General features: G+C 37.5%; 1 pseudogene; it reads right to left on the reverse strand.

Annotated features, from left to right (window-relative positions):
* Positions 1-647: 647 nt before the first annotated feature.
* Positions 648-1,077, reverse strand: LOC112308208 (large ribosomal subunit protein eL31-like; annotated as a pseudogene).
* Between the last annotated feature and the right edge of the window lie 7,033 nt (positions 1,078-8,110).

Here is an 8,110-nt window from a genome sequence, read left to right on the forward strand (position 1 = left end):
TTCTAGCTTTTTTTTTTCTGGGAAGCTCCTTATTTCTCCTTTGATTTTAAATGTTAGCCCTGTTGGTTAAAGTAGCCTTGGTTGGAGGTCCTTGCTTTTCATCACCTTGAACATTTTATGTCACTCCCTTCTGTCCTGAAATGTTTCTGTTGAGTAATCAGATAACAGTCTAATTGATGCTCCCTTGTAGGTAAATTATCGGCTTTTCTCTTGCAGCTTTTTGGATTCTCTCTTTGTCTTTAAGCCTTGATATTTTAATTATGAAGTGTCTCCGTGTATGCCTATTTGGGTCCAACTTGTTTGGGACTCTCTGAGCTTCCTACACTGGTCTCTTTTTTTCCTTCACCAGATTAGGGACACTTTCAGTCGTTATTTCTCTAAATAGGTTTTCTATCCCTTGTTTACTGTCTTCTCCTTCTGGTATTCCCATGATGTGGATATTGTTATGCTTCACGTTGTCTAAAATGTTTCTTAAATTCTCCTGATTTAAAAAAATTTTTTTTTTTCATTTTGCTGCTCTGTTTGGGTGTGTTTTTCTACCTTGTCTTCCAAATCACTGATTCAGTCCTCTGCTTCATCTATCCTGTTATTTATTTTTTTTTCCAGTATAATACTTATTTCAGGTTTTGCTCTCTTTTTTTTGGCAGTTTATAACTTTATTCGACCGACAACCAGCAGTTAGTTCTCATCCACATTAACTGTTTGTAGATTTTTGAAAGTGGTGACAGGTACATAGGTGACCAGCGTATAGAGCTTGTTGGGTGAATCTTCATCCTCATTTCGTTTTCTGGACAACTGCACCTGGATACAGTATGGGACATTCCTTATTCCTTTGGCCCAGACGGCTTTGTTGAGCCTGGTGTCGATGCGCACATCTGGAGTTCCCATCTCCTTCATGGCAAATTTCTGGATCTCTTTAAGTGCCTGAGGGGCACGCTTCTTGAAGCCCACTCCATGGATGCGCTTGTGGATGTTGATGGTATACTCTGGTTACTACCTCGTTGATAGCAGAACGTCCCTTCTTCTTCTCGCCACCCTTCTTTGCGGGAGCCATTATGATGGGCCCAGGTTGAAGAGGAAAAGGTTTTGCATTCTTTATTTCTGACTTGTCCTTTTTTATGGTTTCTGTATTTTTTTCTTCATCCTGTTGAGTATACTTAATAATCATTACTCTGAACTCTCTGATAAATTGCCTACATTTCATCTAGTTCTTCTTCTGGAGAATTCTCGTTCTTTCATTTGGGGTCTATTTCTTTGTCTTCCCATTTTGTTTGCTTCTTTTTATTTGTTTCTATGTATTAGGTATATCTGTAAAGACTCTCAATGCAGTCCTTTGTCAGACACTGTTTGTGACTGGCCCTGGGCAACCTGTTTGGAGCAATCAGCAATCCACAGCATGTGGCTCATTCTGCTGGGCCTGTTTGTGTGCAGGAAGAACCAGGCTGTGCACCAAGGCTGGCTTTTACAAGTACTGGGCTTGGGGGAGGGTCAACTAAACTCTCAGAGCTCCCAGAGATCTGCCTTAGTTATTCAAATTAATTGCTGAGATGACAACCTCCAGGTATATTCAGCAGCCTGACTAAAGTTCCACAGGGTAAGGCAGAGTAATTCCTATGGATGGTGCTATTGCTTCCCTTTGGACTGATGCCACTTGGAGAAGAGTGCTCTGCCTGAGGAAGATGGCTCCTACAGTATGGGGGATGACTCAGCACAGGGATCCTGGTGGCTGTACTTTCAGTTCCCTCCCCATAGCCACCAGCCTCAGATGGTCCTCAAGCATCTCCAGTCCACTCTGCTCTCCCTCTGCCAGAGCCCAGGGTATTGGCTGCAAATAAAATTTTTTGCTTTGGCCCTTTAAGAGGCTCTCTGCATCTCCAGCCATCTCTCCCTGGTGGATGGAAACCCCACTACTTTTCACAGGTGGGATGTTATATGGGTTCCTTTGCCAGCTCTGGTGCTGTAGGCTGGGGAACCCAGTTTGGGGTTTACACCCATACTTCTCAGGGGTAACCCCCCAGCAGCTAAAATATCCCTTTAGGACTTCAGCCACCACCCGTTGGAGCCCAATCCACTCTCTCATGCCTCCCCTGCACTCCCTACTAGTCATGAGGTTGTGAAGCGGTTTCTTTTGTCTGTACTTGGTTATAAGGCTTTTCTCCAGCTAGTGTTCAGTTGGTTATTCAGGACTTTCTCTAAAATTTAGTTGTAATTCCAGATTAGTCCAGCAAAGAGGTTAGTGTTGCTTCCATTTACTCCTTTATCATTTTGGGTCTCTCAGTGGGTTTTAAAAGAGTGGTGAAGAGGAGGAATGTAAATGGAACAGTAGAGATGGGGAAGGAGTGTCACTTCTAAGAGTGAAACTTTCTGTACAACCGGATTCTTAGAATTATAATGTCTCACATAACTCGAAAATGAACAATATAAAACACCAGGATGTGAGGAGCACAACTTAAACTGGAGTATAAAGAGTAACAAATGAAGTCTATAGGGTTTTCTATGTACACTATCATGTCATCTGCAAACAATGACTGTTTTACTTCCTCTTTACCAATTTGGATGCCTTTTATTTCTTTTTCTTGTCTGATCACTGTGGCTAGAATTTCCAATACTATGTTGAATAGAAGCGGTGAAAGTGGACATCCTTGTCTTGTTCCTGATCTTAGTGGGAAAGCTTTTAGTTTTTGCCCATTGAGTATGATGTTGGCTGTAGGTTTCTTGTATATGGCCTTTATTATCTTGAAGTATGGTCCCTCTACTCCCACTTTGCTGAGTGCTTTTATCATAAATCAGTGCTGTACCTTATCGAATGCTTTTTCCTCATCTATTGATATGATCATGTGATTTTTGTCTTTCCTTTTGCTTATGTGATGTATTAAGTTTATTGATTTGTGACTATTGTACCATCCTCGCATCCCTGGAATGAATCCCACTTGATTATACTGTATGATCTTTTTAATGTGTTTCTGGGTGCAGTTTACCAATATTTTGTTGAGGATTTTAGTGTTTGTGTTCATCAGTGATAATGGCCTGTAGTTTTCATTCTTTGTCATGTCTTTATCTAGTTTAGGGATTAGGATGATACTGGCCTCATAAAAAGAGTTTGGGAGTCTGCCCTCTTCTTGGATTTTTTGAAATACTCTGAGAAGGATAGGGCTTAGCTCTTTCTTAAATGTTTTGTAGAATTGTCCCATTAAACCGTACGGTCCAGAGCTTTTGTGTGTTGGGAGTTTTTTGATTACTGCTTCAATTTCACCAGCTGTTATCAGTCTGTTCAGGCTTTCTGCTTCGTCTTCATTCAGTTTTGGAACATTGTATTTTTAAAGAAATTTGCCCATTTCACCCATGTTTTCAAATGTCTTGGCATATAGTTGTTTGTAGTAATTTCTTACAATCCTTTGTATTTCTGTGGTATCAGTTGAAATTCTTCCTCTTTCATTTCTGATTTTATTAACTGGCGTTCTCTCTTTTTCCTGATGAGTCTACTTTAATTCTTGATGATTTTGTTTATCTTTTCATAGAACCAGCTCCTGGATTTATAGATTCTTAGAATTGTTCTTTTACTCTTTGTGTCATTTAATTCTGCTCTGATCTTGGATATTTACATCCTTCTATTCACTCTGGGCTTTGTTGTTCCTCCAGCTTTTGTAGATGTAGGGTTAGGTTGTTTATTTAAAATGTTTCTATCATTTTTAGGTAGGCCTGTATTGCCATGATCTTCCCTCTCAGGGTTGCCTTTGCTGTGTCCCATTATGTTTTGGACTGTTGTGTGTTCGTTTTCATTTGTTTGCAGAAACTTTTGATTTCTTCCTTGATCATATTATTAACCCATTCATTGTTTAACAGCATGCTAGTCAGTCTCCATGAATTTGAATGCTTTTGAGTTGTTTCCTTAAGGTTGGTTTCTAGTTTCCAGCCTGTGTGGCCCAGGGAGATGCTTAGTATGAATTCAATTTTCCTGAATTTGTTGAGGCTTGTTTCATGTGGTCTATTTTTGAAAATGTTCCATACTACTCTACCTAATAAGTGAATTTGGCAAAAAAGCGGAATACAAAGGCAATATTCAGAAATCGAAGACATTTTTGTACAACAACAATGAAATATCAGAATCAGAAATCAGGAAAAAAATCCCATTTGCTATAGTAACAAGAAAAATAAAGTACCTAGGAATAAACCTAATCATGGAGATAAAAGACCTGTACTCAGAAAACTGCACAATACTGAAGAAAGAAATTAAGGAAGACACAAATAAATGGAAGCATATACCATGTTCATGAATTGGAAGAATTAGCATCATCAAAATGTCCATACTACCCAAAGCAATGTATAGTTTTAATGCAATCCCTCTTAAAATACCAATGACATATTTCACAGATATAGAACAAACATATCAAAAATTTAGATGGAACCATAAATGACCCCGAACAGCTGCAGCAATTTTGAGGAAGAACAAAGTAAGAGGGATGAGAATACCTGATATCAAACTATATTACAAGGCCACTGTAATCAAAACAGTCCACTGCTGCAATTATACCCTAAGAATCATGAAACACCTATACAAAAGAACCTATGCACCCCAATGTTCATAGCAGGACAGTTTACAAGATCCAAGTGCTGGAAGCAACCTAAGTGCCCATCAGCAAACGAGTGGATCAAAAAAATGTGGTACATTTACACCACGGAATACTACTCAACAGAAAGAAAGAAGGAACTCCTACCCTTTGTGACATCATAAATGGATCTGGAGAGCGTTATGCTAAGTGAAATAAGCCAGGTGGTGAAAGGCAAGTGCCATATGATCTCACCTATAAGTGGAGCCTAATCAACAAATCAAACAAGCAAGCAAAATATAACCAGAGACATTGAAATAAAGAACAAACTGACAGTAACCAGAGGGTAGGAGGGATGGGGATAGCGGGTGGAAAGTAGGGGAAGGGTCATCAAAGAATATGTATAAAGGACACATGGACAAAGTCAAAGGTGGGATGGGATTGAGGGTGGGAAGTGGAGATGGGTGGGGTGGGGTGGAGTGTTGGGTGGAAAACGGAGACAGTTGTACTTGAACAACAGTTTTTCATGTTTTTTATTGTTGTTCAAGTACACTTGTCTCCAGTTTCCCCACACCACTAACTCCTACCCCAGCCATCCCTACTTCCCACCCTTAGATCCTACCCCCTTTGGCTTTGTCCTTGTGTCCTTTATACATGTTCCTGACAACCCTTCCCCCTACTCTCCCCTCGCACCTTCCCTCTGGTCACTGTCAGTTTGTTCTTAATGTTTGTGGTCATATTTTCTTGTTTGTTTTGTTGATTAGGTTCCACTTATAAGTGCCCATTTGTAAATGAATGGATCAAAAAACTATGGTACATTACACAATGGAATTCTACGCAGCAGAGAGACAGAAGGAGCTCCTACCCTTTGCAACAGCATAGTTGGAACTGGAAAGTATTATGCTAAGTGAAATAAACCAGGCGGTAAAAGACGAATACTATATGATCTCACCTATAAGTTGAACAACAATTTTTAAAAAACATTCTGGTACTGGCATAAGAAGACACATTGATCAATGGAACAGAGTAAGAGCCCAGAAGTAAACCCATATCTCTATGGTCAATTAACATTTGACAAATGTGGCAGAAACATAAAATGGAGTAAAAAGAGCCTTTTCAACAAATGGCATTGCTAGATCTGGACAGCTACATGCAAAAAAATGAAATGGGTGAAATTCTAATAAGAGCTTCAAGTAGTTTTGTACAGGTGTTTATTGTATACTTTTAAGATCATTATAGTATGGATTTGTAAGATGTTAACAATAGGGAAAACTAGGTGAAGAGTACATGGGAATGTGCCCTTCCAGTTTTGTAACTGTTCTGTATCTTGTAAAATATTTAAGAAAAAAATTAAAGTGAAAAAATAGGTGTATGATCAAAATAGGGACATATGGGTGCTTAGAGAAAGGAGCAATTAATTATTCATTGTGGATTCCTGAAAACCTTCAAAGAGGGGACTATACTTTACCTGGAATTCAAAAAAAAGGTAGACGTTCCCCCGCTGAAAAAAGGGTTTGGGAGGGATAGCATTCCAGGTATTTATATTGGAGATAATTAATGCATATAGCAGAGAGATTCTAACTTTACTGTTTAATAAAATTGTATTCCCCTTTAACTCCATTTCTGCCAGTTATAATTAACTTTAGAAGCTCTCTTTTGTTTTCTTTGTTTTATTTATTTATTTGCTAACATAAAATTCTGAAGACTGGTTTTTAAAATGCAAATGTTTTTAATTTGCAAAACAAGTTTCAAAAATAAATGAAGGGCATCTCCTTTGTCCTGCAGCTTTAAAGGGAAAGAGTTTGTTCTGCAGAAACATATCCGGTTCAAATATACTTATTTGATAAGATGTTAAATTCAGAACATTTGGAAGTATAAAATTTAATTTTTCCTGCACAAAGTGGCAACCTGTGTTAATATTCATAGCTCTTATCAATTTTTTCTGTCTCTCTTAATAGAAACCTGTCCTTGGAAGTATAATTTAAATAAAGGTTTATGAATGAATTCCTTCGTTTTAAGAATTATTGCAATGCCCAGTAAAAGTATCCTTGAAATAAAAATCTCTAATTCCAATTGGTTGTCATACTTTATAATTTTTTCCCTTGTAATAATGTTTTAATTGGTATCTGTGTTCCTAAGGAAAGTAAATATTTGTAATATTGCTCTATCAAATCAGAAAAGAACCATTGATACATTTCTCTTCTCCCATGTGCATGAAGGTGGAAAAGCCAATAAATCTAGTAGATTTCTTCTTTTATTTTATTTAAATATTGGCTCCAGGAAAACTTTTTTATGCTTAGAATAACATGCTTTGTTTTGGTTATGATGACTGGTATGATGAATTGAGTCACAGGAGATAAAATTGGAAAAGTAGGTCAAGACTTAATTGTAAAAGGCTCTGGACACTAAAGAGTTTGGAAATAGCTTTATACATGTATGTCATTTTTATTTTATTCTCTTTGGATAGAATATTAGAAACTTTTCCTATTCCCAGTGTTCTTTTTATTGGAAACATGAAGAACCAAGGGCTCCTTACAAATTCTGTTCTAGTAGTTGTTAAATGATATGTCAAAGCCATTAAAATCTCCAGGCTCTCTGTCTTGGTTTCATATGCTCCCATGTGAATCCTAACTTGTTCCAATAATGAGAGGAATCTCACTAAACCAATCAATGGAATGTGTAGGAAAATAATAAAAGACTCTAGAACCCTGCAGTGGGTACTATGATGTTCTCCAAATCATCTATTCTGTTCCTTTGTGTAGAAACTACACTCTACACTCTTTGGATGTGTGTGTTTTTTTTAAGAGTTGTTCTGTCCAACATTTTTTTTATTGTTGCTCAAGTACAGTTGATTCCATTTTCCCCCCACCACTCCCCCCTACCCCAGCCATCCCCACTTCCCACCCTTGATCCTACCCCCCTTTGGTTTTGTCCATGTGTCCTTTATGGATGTGTTCTGATTAATATAAGCTTCTCATGTTGATCTCATCCTCTTTATCAAAGTGAATCATTACAATAATTTTAAAAATATATCTAAATTCACAAAATTGTACTCTCGTTCAATGGTTGTGGGAAGAAATCCTACTTCTTCCCTTGATAAGAGAGGGTGTAACTGGGTTGGCCACTTCTATAAGAGAAATAAGAAAAGACCAGAGAAAAAGCATGAGTGCCTTGATCAAACCATGTCCTGACCAAACTTGGGACATTCCATTACATGAGAAAATAATTTTATTTACTACATAATCTATTGTGAGTTGTGTTTCTCTGGTTTGCCTCTAAAATCATGTGACCTGATAGAATCATTTTGCTGCATGGTAAGGAAACCTTGCTGAATCTTTATATTAAGCAAAGATTTAATAAATATTTCTCTTGGCACTTCTCACATTTTCCTAATGATCACTGACTGTTTTTATATTCAAAATTAATAAAACACTTTACCAAAAATATATACACATATATAATAAACACACATATAAATGCATATTCAATATCTACAATATTGGGATTACAGGTAAATATGTGTTACTTGCTACTGTTTCTGTGTTCTGTTACAGATTCTATGT

This window comes from Desmodus rotundus, chromosome X, assembly GCF_022682495.2.
Source record: "Desmodus rotundus isolate HL8 chromosome X, HLdesRot8A.1, whole genome shotgun sequence".
NCBI classification, from domain to species: domain Eukaryota; kingdom Metazoa; phylum Chordata; class Mammalia; order Chiroptera; family Phyllostomidae; genus Desmodus; species Desmodus rotundus.